We start from the raw sequence: 17,162 nt of genomic DNA, 5'->3' as shown, positions 1-17,162 counted from the left end.
AAGATTGGTCATTTTATTAGTGGACACATTTTGTTTCGGACAAAGAGGACATATTTGCTAAATAAAGGCGAAAAAACGCCATTTCGCAAAAGGCCAACATTATGGCAAAAGCGTAATGTGATTTTATCTCGAGGCCCGTCATATAGAGTTAAGTCTTTAGGTGTGCCTTTGCATGCATGGGGCAAGGAGCATTGTCAATCACAGATCTTAAGCCAATCAAATGAGGTCAGATCAAATAGCACCAAGGTTATAGGCAATGTCAGTTTCTCTCCTGGTCCTTCTCGCCTCCATTTCCATCGTGTTAAAATCCAAACACAGACTTTCGGTGCTGTAGAAGAATTTTCCCGCCCCCTCCCCATGCTCCGGCCCTCTCTTCAGGCTTTGTTGCCTTATTATACCTATTTGGCTCTATGCCGATATTTAACCCCACCTTTGCTTAAGAGATTGCGTGATGTTTATTATATCAATGTTCTTGATGTGGGGTGAAATAAAAGCGTCACTATTGTGGCCAATTTATACCACATTAGCAGTTATTTTTATCTCCCGTCAATCTCGTCAGCAAACTAGCGTGACGGCACGCAGAGCTTCGGTCCCGTTTTAGTGGAGAAACGCGGGTTTCGTGATAAAATAGTAATATTTGGTAATAACGGCGAAAAAACGCCATTTCGCAAAATAGTAATTCTGTCAAAATTACTACTTTGCGAAACGAGTTCTGTTATGGTCAATAAAATGAGAGGTGACCAGGCTCTTAGAAATATTCATCATTTTATTGGTGGAAACATTTTTTTTCCGACGAAGAGGACATACTTGCTAAATTAATAAAGGCGAAAAAACACCATTTCGCAAAATAGTAATTCTGTCAAAATTACTACTTTGCGAAACGAATTCTACTATGGTCAATAAAATGAGAGGTCACCAGGCTCTTAGAAATATTCATCATTTTAGAAGTGGAAACATTTTGTTTCGGACGAAGAGGACATATTTGCTAAATAAAGGCGAAAAAATGCCATTTCGCAAAATAGTAAATCCGTCAAAATTACTACTTTGCGAAACGAGTTCTGTTATGGTCAATAAAATGAGAGGTGACCAGGGTCTTAGAAATATTGATCATTTTATTGGTGGACACATTTTGTTTCGGACGAAGAGGACATATTTGCTAAATAAAGGCGAAAAAATGCCATTTCGCAAAATAGTAAATCCGTCAAAATTACTACTTTGCGAAACGAGTTCTGTTATTGTCAATGAAATGAGAGGTGACCAGGGTCTGAGAAATATTGATCATTTTATTGGCGGAAACATTTTTTTTCGGACGAAGAGGACATATTTGCTAAATAAAGGCGAAAAAACGCAATTTCGCAAAATAGTAATTCTCTCAAAATTACTACATTGCGAAACGAGTTCTGTTATGGTCAATAAAATGAGAGGTGACCAGGCTCCTAGAAGTATTGATCATTTTATTAGTGGAAACAATTTGTTTCGGACGAGGAGGACATATTTGCTACATAAAAGCGAAAAAACGCCATTTCGCAAAATAGTAATTCTGTCAAAATTACTACTTTGCGAAACGAATTCTACTATGGTCAATAAAATGAGAGGTCACCAGGCTCTTAGAAATATTAATCATTTTATTGGTGGAGACATTTTGTTTCGGACGAAGAGGACATATTTGCTAAAAAAAGGCGAAAAAACGCCATTTCGCAAAATTTCTTTTCGTTTCGTTTCGCAAAATAGTACAATTTCGTTTCGTTTCGTTTCGCAAAATAGTATAAGCCTTTTGCGGGTTATAGTTATTAAATACAAGACGAAGGAAACTCAGTTTTGTTCTTCGGTGGACGTCAGTCATTTCGCGTTTTAATCGGATTGGCTGCAGCATGTGAAAACAATTCACTAAACAGAAAACTATAATAAATCAACATTTAAGCACTTAAAATTGACCCACCTTTCCGATCTTTTCGACCATTTTGAGCTTCGCTCTGACCTTTCAGGCGACCAGGATTGGGAACGTGACCTGGAATTAGTAATGCAATTTTGATCATGATAGCGTATGAACTGTAGTGAACAACAAACATGAACCGAATGTAGATTACGATATCAAACTTGAATTTAACCTACCGTCTGTCGCGATCTATCTCCTTTTTTTTCCCATTTGTAGATTATAACTGTTCGATTGCTCTTCGACACTCCAAAAACACACCGACACGTCACTCGAGGCAGACAGTCACAAAGAGACGAACCAGACAGTGATGACATAATCGGGGGTGGAAGCGGAATAATTGGATCTCACTTATTCATTATTCCTTTCATTTTTTTCGAGGTTATTCATTATTCATTTTTAAATTTTTCTCGTTATGGTTGGGTTTCAGGTGACGTCACAAGCTTTGCTGAAGTTAGTGTCCGCCATGTTGGTGTCCCTCGGGTGTCAAATTTATGAATAATTAGTCGATTTCTATAGTGAAGCCCTCTCTCTTATCGCCGTATTATTTCGCCAACTACATGAATATCCAGGAAGAAAAAAGCGATAAAAGTATCTGGCATTCATCTTAAGGTATCCCAGTGCTCTCTGAGTATGCCGAAAGCTTAGAGAGTTGGAAGGAAAGATGTTTGCAAAAGATCTCTGTCATTGGGGTTGACCCTGCAAGCATACCAGCCGAGAAGTTCAGTCCAAAATGCTTGCCTCCGGTGGAAGCGTCGGACTTGCTGAGTTACCTCGTTCTTGAGACCAGCTTCTACACCAAGAAGCAGTTCAAGGCGTTCAAGAGTCTAGAGGCGTTTAATCAAATGGTGTCGGGATTTGTAACCTCAGTTGTAGGTAAAGTAATCGCCGGCAAGTATGCCGTGAGAGCACGAGTTTGGCATTCACAGCATATGAATGATCCTTTAGTGAACATTTGGGTCATTTCCGAAAATGATGGGACTATTTTGTCAGCCCATTGCTTGGGATGCAAAGCTGGACTGGCTGAGTTATGCTCACATATCGCGAGTGTTTTATTTATGTTAGAGGCAACTACTGGAATTCATGGCAAGGTCGCTGGGTGTCACGAAAACTCAGGTCCCTCGAAGTGTTCTCCAAGCTTCCGAAGTGCTCCATAATTCGATAGTGCATAGCATAAACCATGAACCAATTTTTTTATAATATAACCGGTGGAATAATGCAACAAATCCGACGCGAAAGACGGACAACAATATCAAGAGTGATTCTTCAGTGAGGCGAATCGTGACGGCGCTGATGCCGAGTCTTCTTTCGCGTTGTTTTTCTCTTTCTGCCTCATTTAAGAACTCTAGCCCAAGGGTCGCAAAATTGTCTTCGTTTTGGGACTGGTGGGCCGAGTCTCTGTTTGTATCCATTATTATCGCGAAATATTTAAGAATTTTAACAGAGCGACAACAAGGATCTGTGCGATGAGGTACAAAAAGGTAAACATACTCCCTTTCGGCTCGTCAAAATCACGCCACATTTTAATGCTTTGGTGTTGGAGCGAGCGCATTTGATCCCGTTAACTGTGAATGAAAAGTTCAAAATTAACGGGAAAAATGGAGGAAATCTAAGCTAAATGAAGTCTTGTGTCACTCTAAAATGTTTTAATATTCAACCATCGGACGATTTTGCGAAACGTGCAACTTGCGGCCTTGCTTTTGCTGCTTCAGTTGGATGAAGACCCAAAAGGTCAAAATACACGAGGGATTACCAGGAGTGATCATGAGTCGAGTTTATCTCTTGAATTTTCGAGGAGTCTGAGTTTTCGGGGTGTGAGTTTTCGTGACACCCCAAGCTTACTTGCACTCAGGTAAAATGCTCATCAATTTTGCCGACATAGGTCAATGAAGTGCCGTATGCGAGGGCTAAAGATATCGATTTCTCATCGGCTAAGAAGCTCAAAGAAAAGCTCGACCAAAAAATCGAGGATCTACAACAGCCGCAAGCCTCGAACAATACAACAACTTCTAGTATCTCCTGTTCTTCCCCTTGATTTGTGATGATCTTAGGTAATAACGCATTAGATCATATATATATAATGAATTTTGCGCTATAGAAATAATAAAATTATTAAATTATTATACGAAAAAATCCTTAGTCTTTATGCTTTCTACTTTTGCTCGAACAGCCAACAATAATGCTTAAAACCATCCCTTCTTTCTCACATGAACTCTTCGTTAGATACGGTTTGTTTACGCTCGAGGGACACCAAGATGGCGGATATTAACCGTTGCTAAGGTATTGGTCACGTGGGTGAAACCCAAGGATTCATTATTCCTTATTTGAGTTTTTTGGGCAGTTTCTAATTCGCTTTATTGTGAAATAGATGATTTCACTTCAATTAAAATATGATTTAAAACCATCAGCGTCATGTTCAATCTAATTACCGTATTTCTTTACTTAACTCCAGCCTGAGGTTTATTTAGATATCAACCTTATAGGCGTGGCATTTATTTTTACATACTGTACACTGAACAAAAATGTACACTAAACATCTACACTATAGGAACTTTAAGCAGTGACGACGGAAAGCTCTTACGATGGCGTTCGACACATACCTTTTTCCATAGTCCTATTTACTTTGCGCAAATTATTGGTAGATATCTAAGCATCATAATGTTTAATATTCTTATTTTCGATCATCGGATTGAGTCTTTCGTCTCTATAACGCAACCTAAAAAACACTGGAATTTTAATTGATAACGTATTTAAGATCAAAACAACATAGTTATTCAACAATATAATAGCGCGAATTCTTGGTAGATTTGATGGTAAATACCCGAGAACCACATTTTACTGAGTCTTTCCGATGTGGAAGTATTGTCACTCAACTTTCTCAAAATTGCATTAAGCTTTTAAAAATAACACAACGAAAGAAATAACTTTGAGATCCTAGAACACTTATACCAATGAATACGTATGTTGCGTTAAGCAAAGTGTTAACTTAATTTAGGCTTATACGTGTTGCAGTGCGTCCAGATCTCGTATTACAAGCTACACGCCTGGGATGGTCATCCCTGGATGCGGAAGCAACTTTGTTTTCTCTAGTTTCCTCGTCGGACTCGATGTCACTGTTGTTTCCACCTTTAAGAATCCTTTCAATTCTATCAACTTCTTCTTGCGAAAGTTGATAGCATTTTGAATCATTTTCGTTAGAGGTGATAGCGACACAGACACGGTCCACAATGGAATAGGGCGAATTTTTGTGGTCTTCGTACACTTCTTTGAACAGGAACATGTCCTCAGTTTCGCTATTGTCCAGCCACATAATATCCATTACATTTTCGGTAACCTGCAGTTCACTTGCAGTCCTGTCCTCGACTAAGAGATCCTTTAGAAGGAGAGCCAAGAAAAAACCCCATTTCTCCGTTAATCCACCGTGTTTCACAGCGACAACTTCTGCTTTGAACAAAATTTCACAATGAAGGACGGACTGCCGACAAACTACTTGTTGAGCGTCACCCTGTAGCAGAGTACTTGATGCAACATTTGAACCTGGCTCACGCTGTTGCAACGAGAACGATATTACATACGGCAATTGACCAGTATCTTCTTTGCGTTTGTGTCTGACAGTATGTTGTCGAACACTCTTCCCGAAAGATCATTCATTAATAAATCAATTAACCCCCTTTGAAATGGGAGATTTAAAACAATCTTTTCTTCAAAAGAAGCGCAGTTCCAATGGATTTGTCCGATACACGGAGGAAAAAGCATATCGAAAACATTATCCGCGACAAGAAATTAAGGTTCTTTAGCACGTTAAAGCTAGTTGAGCGGTAAGCGGTGCATTTGCTAGAAACAGTCAAAGTACCACCAAAGGATCGCAAAGGCTCATTTTTTTACGACATGTACAGTTAAGGGATGAACCTTTGAAAAGCGTATTTCCCGATGAATTTGCCGTATGCTAGGGCCGAATTCTTTGCTTGCCGATCGATTGCCGATTAATTCACAGAATATATGTCAATGTAGAAAATAGTTAAAGGACGACAATATTCATATTCATGGTATTGAACTGGAACTAGCCTGCAGTCGAGGCTCATGCGGGAAAATCTTTTCACATGCAAACATTTTTAATGAGATTCCCCCGCATGAGCCTCGACTGTAAGCTAGTTCCACGCATAATCGGTGCTTATTTTCAAAAGTTATTGTATGAACCGATCCTGAATTGTTTTTTCCAGTTTGAGTCCAGTGTATTGCGCAATGTTGAATGGGAAAGGCGTTGAAGGGGCGGACGGATGTTATTTTCTTAAAACAATATTTAGGCATTGTTTTCTTGAAAATGTACTTTTCGCTAGGTTCTCCTTTACTTTAAAATACTGGAGAAGGTATCGAGAGCTTGGTGAACAAAAATTAGTCGAAATCAAACAGACCACAACATTTATACTGACCTTGGTTCATTATAGGAAACCCGGCGCGATTCGGTAATCTCAAAATGATGCCTTTCCGATGAACGTGATCTGGACTTTGACTGAAACCTAGAGCGCTTAAATCTAGGAATAAAACACCAATTTTCAGTTAAGACACTGATTTACATACGTAAGCATGTAAATCAGTGTCTAAACTGACAAGTACAAATCCTTCGAAGTTGATTCGAAGTGTACAAGGATTTTGGAATTGCTACTAACAAATCGATAACAAAAGACATCAAAATGGTTTTTTTTTCTCGAGATGAGTCCATCGCTATGATGGATAAGACAGAATGGCCAGTTCCGAAAAAGATAATAACAATAACAACAAAAATTTATCGACCTCAGGATCAACCAAGACACTCACAAGAAATTAATGAAAGAAATAAATGTGGTGCCCATATTAAGTTATGTTCCACATAAGAACGGTAGCAAACTTCATTGTTCCGTGGCACTGGCTCTTTCCCACATAGAATATCTTTGATTTCAAGAATAGGGAAGGAGCTCGTTACAAAAATAAAATCCATTTGCATCAAAGAGATTTTAGGTAATGTTCGTGCTTAACCAATCAGAATAGCAGAAGACAATAGATATTAATTTTACTTCTTTGATGAAGTTCCCCAAATACAATATCTTTTAAAAATTGTATGTTGTGCGATTGGGTCTCAAATATACTTGAAAACTTAAAAAGCATTAAACAAAATGCAACTTGAACCTTAACTTTTTAGCGGTTTTTGAGTCAGGCCAATGAGATAACTAGTTGTTAAAATGAAAAAAGTTGATATTCCATCGTGCATTGCCTTCCAGCGCTATCCTTGATATGCGGATCATTACTTAAACCCAAAGTTCTTATTAACATTTTTTTAAATAAAGGATTCTAATCCTTTACTTATCACTGAGAGTAAAGGGTCTATTTTTATAGCTGCTATACTGATACTAGTAGTGTGGCAGGCGTAAACCAGCACCGATTTGCTCTTTCATGATCCATTTAGCCGTAATCGTCTGTTTTTTTATTTCAATATTGTATTAAACCGGCCTGAACGTAAGTTTAAAGCTTTGATCAAATAGGTGCCATAAAATACATGCAAATCGTCACCTTGTTCTATCTTGCGATCTGCAAAGCCTCCTTGGTGATCGTGACAGGTGTTGAGAACTGAAAGAGATGTGCCAACAAAAATGTAGATGAGAAATCAATTGTTCACTATTGCTTTGAGGAACTTCATATGTTTAAATCAAACTAGTAAACTGATCGGTGTAACAAGTTAAAATCATAGTATAGAAGCAAAGATAGATACAACATAGGAAGAAATGTAAAGTTACGGCTTGCCAAACCAGCCTTCTTCAGGTGCGATGTTTTTTTTTTTTTTTTTTTTTTTTAATAAAGGTGACATTTTTACGTAACAACGGAAATACGTGGGGCTCCACTTAGAAAGATAGTAATGATAGACAAATAAAACTAGCTGCTAACAAAAAATATAAAGAAAACATTGAAAGAAAACTAATACGAAAAGGAATAACTGGTATGTTTCTTCTCAAATGTTCAGACCATGAGTTACAAGTGTTCTGCCTTTTGAAATTAAGAAAGCGTCTTTAGCTTTATGTATTGAGTCTCGGTTAGGGAAAATTTTTTCAATGGGGAATAGTTGCTTATTATTAGCAGTGTAATATTCTGCAATGTATTGTAAATTACAGCAGTTACTGGGTCACATACATTCGATAGTGTATGTTTCGCCGGTAGAAAAGAAAGTTGGATGAAAGTAGTCAGTGATTCCGTCGGAAATGTGGGATTGACATCTTGAAATTCGCCACGTGCTTTGCCAATTTTGCTTACGAAGACAGTTCCGAGACAGTTCCCCGATGCGCTAATTAATGGCACATGTTTTGGTGTATCTTATTGGGAAATTTTATCATATTAATAATTCTAGCTATTTTTCGAAACGAAATCGTAATTTGCGAAACGGTATTTTGCGGGCTGTTATTAAATAAACGGTATTTTGCAGGTAGTTATTAAATAAACGGTATTTTGCGGGTTACTATTAATAATAGTTATTAAATAAAAGACGAAGGAAGCTCAGTTTTGTTCTGCGGTGGACGTCAGTCATTTTGCGTTTTAAGATTGGCTGCAGCATGTGAAACAATTCACTGAACAGAAAACTATAATAAATCAACATTTAAGCACTTAAAATTGACTCACCTTTCCGATCTTTTCGACCGTTTTGAGCTTCGCTTTGACCTTTCAGGCGACCAGGATTGGGAACGTGACCTGGAAATAATAATGCAATTTTGATAGTGTATGAACTGTAGTGAATAACAGACAATTAAACATGAACCGAATGTTGATTACGATATCAAACTTGAATTTAACCTACCGTCTGTCGCAATCTCTCTTCTTTCTTTTTTTTCCTATTTGTAGATTACTGTTTGATTACTCTTCGACACTCTAAAAAGAAACTGACACGTCACTCGAGGCAGACAGTCACAAAGAGACAAACCAGACAGTGATGACATAACGAACATAAAAAGCACGCACCAATCAGGACAGAAATCGGGAAAAAGTTACGCAATCGGCTGGCAAAGAAGGATCTGTAATTGAATACTGCGACCAGAATCTGAGACTGAAAGGCACCGAAAGGTCATAAAAACCATCAAAGACATCAAAGATTTGACGAAGATTGCAAGTTTCGAGCGCGTGATCTCTATCGCTTCTTTACGCGATTCTTTTTTGGTGTAGTTCTTTATTCCCGATTAAACCCTAGTTATTCATTATTCACTTTCTTTTTAAGCCGTTATTCCTTATTCATTTTCTTTTTCAAGCCGTTTTTCATTATTCGTTATTCCGCTTCCACCCCCGAACATAACGAACATAAAAAGCACGCACCAATCAGGACCGAAATCAGGAAAAAGTTACGCAATCGGCTGGCAAAGGAGGATCTGTAATTGAATACCGCGACTAGAATCTGAGACTGGAAGGCACCGAAAGGTCATAAAAACCATCAAAGACATCAAAGATTTGACGAAGATTGCAAGTTTCGAGCGCGTGATCTCTATTGCTTCTTTACGCGATCCTTTTTTGGTATAATTCTTTATTCTCGATTAAACCCTAGTTATTCATTATTCATTTTCTTTTTAAGCCGTTATTCCTTAATCATTTTTTGTTTTTCAAGCCGTTATTCATTATTCATTATTCCACTTCCACCCCCGACATTCATCGACTAACTTTCTGTAAGAAGGGGGTAGGGTTCTAAAGAAATGGTGGTGCTGCTTCGGTGGGTGTAACAAGGTAATTTTAGTTTTTATTAACTGAATTGATATTGTAAATTGGCACCGTAAGAAGTTTCAGTAAAGAGTAAAGAGTAACCTTCTGGCTTGGAGAAGTTTCTTACCAGAATCACAACTACTCAAATACCTTACTAAAGACGACACCGAGGCAGTAACCTTCACCGTCAAGAAAAAATTTTTTTTACTCCACCACTTGTAGATACAAGAATTTCGCAGCAGAGAGTTTAGAACAAGGAGATGTTGGCCGGCCCGATATTAAGTATTCAGTGCAGGAAGGAGGTCAAATTTCAGGAACCAGTCACTGTACCGCTACCTCTATCCTTGAGAGACACTGAGCAGGGCGCTCAATCATTGGGTATCCCTGATCTCTCATTAGCCCGTGCTCGAGTCTTGTTTTTACCATCTGATGGAACCCAACTAGATTGGACTGAAATTACCGCTGATTCCTCTCCATGGCTGGATGGCACTGTCATTAAATTCAGTGTGAAGCACTTCTCGAGGTATGCCAAATTAACCATCTGCTTTTAAATTTTCACAAGACTTTGATAAGTGACGTAAGTCCCCAGGGTAGCGATACTACTACTAATAAACAAATATTAATAAAAATAACAAATAATTTAGCAATGGACATTCCACTGGGTGGCTCTTCCTTGTCCACTGTTTTCAGATCGAATTGGAATTTGGAATGTTGGTTTTTGCGGAGGGAGGAAAACCGGAGAACCCGGAAAAAAACCCTCGGAGCAAGGACGAGAACCAACAACAAACTCAACCCACATGTGACGCCAGGTCCGGGAATCGAACCCAGGCCACAGTGGTGGGAGACGAGTGCTCTCACCACTGCGCTATCCTTGCTCCCCAACAGGAAAAAACCTCATCGAAATCGAAACGAAAAGAACTCAAAGCAAAACTAAACAAAGGCAATCAGAGCAGATCCGATTATAATTAGAAACACGAGGTCAGCGATGGTACAACTGGTGTTTTTTGAGAGTGTGGCTCATTTTCCCGCAAGCATCCGTATCTTGATCTTATTTGACTTACTACAGTAGCTATAAGGCATCACACGAATCTATGTTAGAGTTTTTATCACCATCGCAGCTGCGTAAATTCGTCCCATTCGTCAGTTAAGGGAAGACATTTTGTTCGCATATGGACAGGACTACTAATTATTCACCTATTGTATGACCACAAGCTTTACTTTGCTTTTACTTCTGTTATATTTCTTTATTCCGTCTATCGTATTTACTATTTCTATTGTTATTGTTATTGTTAACATTATAGTTATCATTCATTATCGTATACGTTTTGAATTGTGAGGAGGTGAATTTATTTCGTCAGCCACAATGAAGACACTAACGGACAGGTCATTCTTTCTCGCCAGGCGAGAGAAGGGGGAGGGGAGGGGAAGGTAGGGGGATCCGGTCCATTTTTGTTGTGTCAGAGTGAAATCTACTTGATTCTGTCATAACGCTATGTACTCCAAATGTGATTCCCCCCCCCAACTCCTCCGCCCCCTCTCCCCTCCTCCATCTCCCCTCACCCCCTCCCCCCTTCTCCCTTCAGGCGAAGAATTATGATTGACCTCATATTGTTGCTTCGTTGCAGACTTTGGGGCTGGATAGATTGGTGCGTTAAACCCGTCATGTCACCAATTATTGAATTAGCACGTAACTTTAACACAACTACAAAGTCTCAATACTAGAAAAAGTAATGGATGGGATGGCATTCCCTCAAAGGCTCTAAAAGCTGGGGCAAGAGAGTTATCAATACCCTTGACTACACTGTATAATTCATGTATTACCTGTTGTGAGTGGCCTACAATGTGGAAGAAAGGAGAGTGGACACCAGTCTTTAAGAAGGAAGATCCCCATGAGAAAGAAAACTATCGTCCAATAACTGTGCAAGTCACAGTTAACAAAATCTTTGAGCAGCTACTCAGCAAGCAACTAAGTCATGGGTTTAATAATAAACTATGTGATAAATTAACAGCATATAGGAAGAGGAACAGCTGTGAAACTGCTTTATTGTCATTAACCGAGAACTGGAAAATGGCTTTGGATGAACGCAAAATTGTCGGAGTTCTCTCCACAGACATGAGTAAAGCATTTGATTCTCTATATCATCCTCTCATGTTGGCTAAACTAAAGGCTTATGGTGTTAACGACAACAGTATCAGACTGCTGAACTCATATTTTACTGATCGCTTCAACAGAGTTAAACTGGGACCAGTAGTGAGCTCCTGGGAGAGGGTGTCAAGGGGATGCCCACAGGGATCTGCATTTGGGCCGTTATTATGGAACATTTTTCAGAATGATCTAACTTATGACATTAATACAAACCTTAATATGTATGCAGATGACCACCAGTTTTATGATATGAGCAGTAATCTAGCTGATGTTCATGCTAATCTGACAGTAAGTGCTGAAGTAGCTTCCAACTGGTACAGTTCCAACTTCCTTAAAGGAAACTTCGACAAGTATCGAACCTTAACACTTGGTAATAAATGTGATCATAGTATGAGAATTGTTATTGGAGACGTAGAAGTTAAATCAACTGCCTGCCTGAAATTGCTTGGAGTATCAATAGACAATGATCTCCGATTTGCTGAACATATTACTACAATCTGTAAGAAAAGCAGCCAACGTGTAGGAGTCTTAATGAGACTCAGAAACTTAATACCTACTAGCACCAAGTTGCAATTGTTTAAAGCTGCCATTCTTCCTTATTTAACTTACTCTCATCTTGTTTGGCACTTCTGTCGTGCTAGTGACAGCAGAAAACTCGAACGCATACAGGAAAGGGCACTTAGAGCCATCTATTGCGACAAAACGTCAAGTTATAACACACTATTGGGTATGGCTAATCTATGTACTTTACATAACAGAAGGTTACAGGACATTGCTACTCTCATGTACAAGGTCAAGAATAATATATGTCCTAAGTATATTGCTGACCTATTTCGGAGGTCTGATACGAAATATGCCCTACGTAGCAAAGAATTTGTTATTCCTAGATTTAATACAGCAACATATGGTAAGCACTCTATCAGATATACTGGACCTAAGTTATGGAATATTGTACCTAAGAACATTAGAGATCTGCCAACATTATCATCTTTCAAGATGAATATCCGTAAGATTGATCTAAATACTTTACTGACCGATAATTACTGTACCAACTGTATTTTATGCAGTACTTAATGTGAAAAAGTTTTTTAATGTACATTTTATCTTGTACATATTGTAAATATTTTAGCATGTTCACCGATCTTAGTATTTTTAGCTCAATTAGCATTTTAACTTTAATTAATATATGGATTTAGTCATTTTTAATTTATTTTGTAGTGTCCCCATTTAGTGGTAATGTACTGCTATTTTAGTTTGACACTTAAATAAAGGTATTCATTCATTCATTCATTCATTTAACACAGAAGATGTATCCCAAGTGGCCGTTTTTACAGCTTGTCTACCAGCAGATACAGAGTTAGGTTCTACAAGATTGTTGAATGTGTTTTGCAGTTCAAGTAACGCGACAAGGAAGCACATTAAAGATGAAGAGAGATTGTTGTTAGAAGAAGAAAGTGCTTGGGACAACATGGTACCACGCGAAAAGGCTTACGTGTTTCTTTCAGGAAGTGTGGTTCATCCGGCCGAGGTTACGGATTTGGAAAAATTTTTTGTCAGGTAAGACTTTAGGAAAGATTTGCCTGGAACTTGAGCATCTGGTTTGAAATGAAATAATAAAAAAAGAGATGGATGGGAAAGTGAACTGCTTATTACCACCATGGTGGTTAACATAACATAACATAACATAGCAACATAACATAACATAACATAACATCAACTTTATTTCAACATTTCAACATGATAAGTGTTTAAAGATTCGCGCTTATGGGGTCGTGCATTTAAATTAGTCCTAAAAATTGGTTAGCCAATCAGTCCTTTTGTTAGGTGAAACGAAACTGAATCGGAACGTTCAAATTCATCTGGACGAGTGGCTGTTAGATTATCAGATGTTAGGGATTTAAGATGCAGCATATAAAGCTTGTTGAAGACGATATCAAGCTTCTCTCTTATGTCCAAGTTGTGGAGTGCTAACTGCCTCCCGATTTGCTCAATGAATAGAGCGCTGGACATTGTGCGGAAGGTCGAGGGTTCGAGCCCCGGCCGGACCAACACTCAAGGTCTAAAAAAAAAATGAGGAGAATATGCTGCCTTTCTTTAACATCAAGAAATGGTTAGATATTCTAGTCTTCTCGGATAGGGACGAATAAATGGAGGTCCCGTCTCCTGCAGGGTTAGGGGTAGGAGACGTTAATTTGGTCAGATACAGTGAAATATATGAAGTTCATATATTTTGAACTGCGGTATTAGATACCTATGATGCACGATCCTCGCAGTAGATAGCGCTATTTAAGCAATAGCGAAAATCAGACCTGAAAAAACAAAAAAAAAAATGAACTTAACGGCCTACTCCCAGTTGGCTTGTTAGCTCAATTGGTAGAGCGCTGCACTAGTATCGCAGAGGTCAGTGGTTCGAGTCCCGTACAGGCCTGACTTTTTTCAGGTCTGATTTTCGCTATTGCTTAAATAGCGCTGTCTACTGCGAGGATCGTGCATCATACGTATCTAATACCGCAGTTCAAAATATATGAACTTCATATATTTCACTGTATCTGATTTATCACTTTCACGGGTTTATTACGAATCAACTTAACGGCCTGCTCCCAGTTGGCTTGTTAGCTCAATTGGTAGAGCGTTGCACTAGTATCGCAGACGTCAGTGGTTCGAGTCCCGTACAGGCCTGATTTTTTTCAGGTCTGATTTTCGCTATTGCTAAAATAGCGCTATCTACTGCGAGGATCGTGCATCATACGTAGACGTTAATTTCCAACGCAGGAGTATACTGTGTGATGGATGTCCTCCCCTGGGGTGGGATGGGTGGGTTCGTAGATAGAGGACCACCCTAATTAACTTCGTGTTACTGGTGATAAAACATATCCTCTGTAAATATTGTTTGTAGTAGAAGTAGTGCTTGTAAAGTGTTGGATACTTTTGCGAGGAGTTCAAAAAGCGTTAACCTTGCTTAAAATGTGCGCTTATCACTGTTTTTGGTAAGTTACTCATACGTAACGGTGGAGCATCACTGATGTTCGATTCGTGACGGCCATATAAAAAACGCAAGACTTCAGCGATAGTACAGCTTTATTGAAGCCGTTATTTGTCCGTCAATTACCGCTCAAAATTTTCCGCAGCTTTTGATCCCACTTACCTCCCAAAAAAAATTTAGGAAAATCAGCTTTTTATTGCTCTAAGAGAGGATTTTCCTTAAATCCTCCTCATATGTCAAGAAATTGTCTCATTTCATTACAGGTTTGAAAAGGACGATTCTATAAAGAAGAATTTAAGGGTGCATGTTGTCGACAAAGGATGGCTAAAAATAGAGTTCTACAAGAGCAGAGAAAAGAGGCCAGACAATAAACTGTGCCAACTAGAAATGGATCTCCCCCCTCGAAAAATAGACATTGAGGTAAAGAACAACGTTTCAAAGACGTAGCTTGGACCGTCTAACTGACTTGATGAGTCCGAATGAGTGGGCGGAGACGGATGGGCACGCAGCATCGAAGGTCTTAAGATGCGAATTGCAATCGTCTGCACAGACCCCGGCTCTTTTTGGAAAGAAGATGATGAACGGAAACTGAAGTCCATTGAATGTGGTCGTGGGTGACTTTTTAAGTCCACTCCGTTGGAAAATCCTCCTTTGCAAAATCATTCTTAATCCATTTACTTCCCAACAAAGGAGAGGAATCTTTATTATGAGACACTAACGGAATAAACTAAGATTTTTTTCCACGTGATGCTTATCTAGTAAATAGCGTTTTTCATGCTACTGTAAGGCCTTATAATGTATAATGAAACCCAATTTTTTTTGGCAGAAGACACCCGTGGATTTTTTTGGAGTTCCTTTGGATGACAACAGCATCCTTCACGATGCTCCACTTAGGGAAGTCCTAGTAGCCTGTAGCGGAGTGTTAGAAGAAATAAACTGCGGGAATATTTATCGAAGTCATTATGAAAGGAACAACGACGGACAAACACGATGTAGTTTTTACAAAGCCCTGGCGAGCCTACCACCAGATGACCAACAAAAGTGCTTTGAAAAGATTGTTGAATTTTTGCAAAAAAGTGAGGGAACCAAACACATTGGAGATCATCTCTTGAAAGGTAAATTTTTAGTGAAGTTCTCAGAACCACTTCCACGTTTCATAGAACGAAAATAGTTCGCTCTTTCCGTTCCTTCTAAGATTTTACTTTCTAGAAGTTTTCAATGTCTGCGCAGAAATGCCAAATTCGTAGAAGAATCCAAAACGAGGCTTCAACAAAAAGAATGAAACAATTCTCACTTCAGCTTCTGACTTGGGATGGTTATTTTTGATTTGAAATCAGGCTATGCGGCGTAAAGTTGAAAGTTTCTCTCTCTTTTTGCTAAATTTCAAAATAATGTCTGAACCAGAGACTCTTCCGTGCAACATTATGTTGGAAGAGTATGTTTGATCGGTTAAAACTCCTCTTTCAAATTGCTTTTACAGTCAAACTAAGTGAAGCGTACCCCTCAAGATCACATTAATGAATTGATCATTTGGATATTGAACCCGCCAGTCGTTTCAAGAATGCAATAATGAATTGATTATTTGATTATTGAACCCGCTAGCCGTTTTGCGAATGCAATAATGGATTGATTATTTGAATATTGAACCCAACAGCCGTATCCGTTTTGAAAAGGTGCGGATCATTGTTCAAATTAGAAGTCCATTTCTGAAGTCCAATAAGATTGTTCTATTTGACGAGGAATCCTGAAAACGAACAAACTGTACTGTATAAACACTGCGAAAACAGTCGATCGCAAATATTAACGAAATAAAAAGTCTTGCGATGGCTTCGCCCGTAAACTATTTTTTTCGACAGTGATGAATACACACAAGAATTTCTACAAGTTCGTTAAGATGTAAATAGGCGAAAAAAGCTCTCGATAACATTCCATTTACAACATTTACAAGAAGTTCCACACAATACTCGAACTCACCTTTCCCGCCAAGTCTGACGCCTTGTTGAAATGGTACCGATACATCATCACGTGTTCGCAAAATCCAATTAGAAATGGACTTCTGATTTCAACAATGATCCGCGCCTTTTTAAAACGAATACGGCTATCGGGTTCAATATTCAAATAATCAATCCATTATTGCATTCTTGAAACGGTTAGCGGGTTCCATGTTCAAATATTCAATTCGTTATTTCGCTCCTGAAATGATTCGCTGGTTCAATATTCAATTAATCAAATCATTAATGAAATCCTGAGGGGTACGCTTCACTTAGTTTGACTGTCAATGACCTCGCACGTTTGCTCCCGATGAAACCTTTTCCATCCAACTTTTTGCTTCACCAGCAAGTGTTTGACTGTTACATGTAATTCAAATCTGCATTCTAAGCAAACCCTAGGCAATC

At 38.7% G+C, this 17,162-nt stretch overlaps 2 long non-coding RNA genes across 3 annotated transcripts; one reads left to right on the top strand and one right to left on the bottom strand.

Moving 5' to 3' along the window:
- Positions 1 to 6,191: 6,191 nt before the first annotated feature.
- On the bottom strand, positions 6,192 to 9,118 carry LOC148740360 (uncharacterized). Of its 2 annotated transcripts, XR_015997157.1 has the most exons (4): positions 8,751 to 9,118; positions 8,576 to 8,644; positions 7,478 to 7,534; positions 6,192 to 6,465 (listed from the first exon to the last, which is right to left on the bottom strand). It is a non-coding gene; the product is annotated as an uncharacterized LOC148740360 (long non-coding RNA). The 2 variants fall into 2 exon arrangements; XR_015997156.1 differs by having other exon boundaries at positions 8,576 to 9,118.
- Positions 9,119 to 9,585: 467 nt separating this feature from the next.
- LOC148740359 (uncharacterized) lies at positions 9,586 to 11,338 on the top strand. The gene is made up of 3 exons (XR_015997143.1): positions 9,586 to 9,661; positions 9,860 to 10,160; positions 11,263 to 11,338. It is a non-coding gene; the product is annotated as an uncharacterized LOC148740359 (long non-coding RNA).
- The last annotated feature ends 5,824 nt before the right edge of the window (positions 11,339 to 17,162 follow it).

Source organism: Stylophora pistillata, chromosome 2 (assembly GCF_964205215.1).
Source record: "Stylophora pistillata chromosome 2, jaStyPist1.2, whole genome shotgun sequence".
Lineage (NCBI taxonomy): Eukaryota > Metazoa > Cnidaria > Anthozoa > Scleractinia > Pocilloporidae > Stylophora > Stylophora pistillata.
Note: the sequence above shows the minus strand (reverse complement) of the source record. Positions and strands in the feature narration are given on the sequence as shown.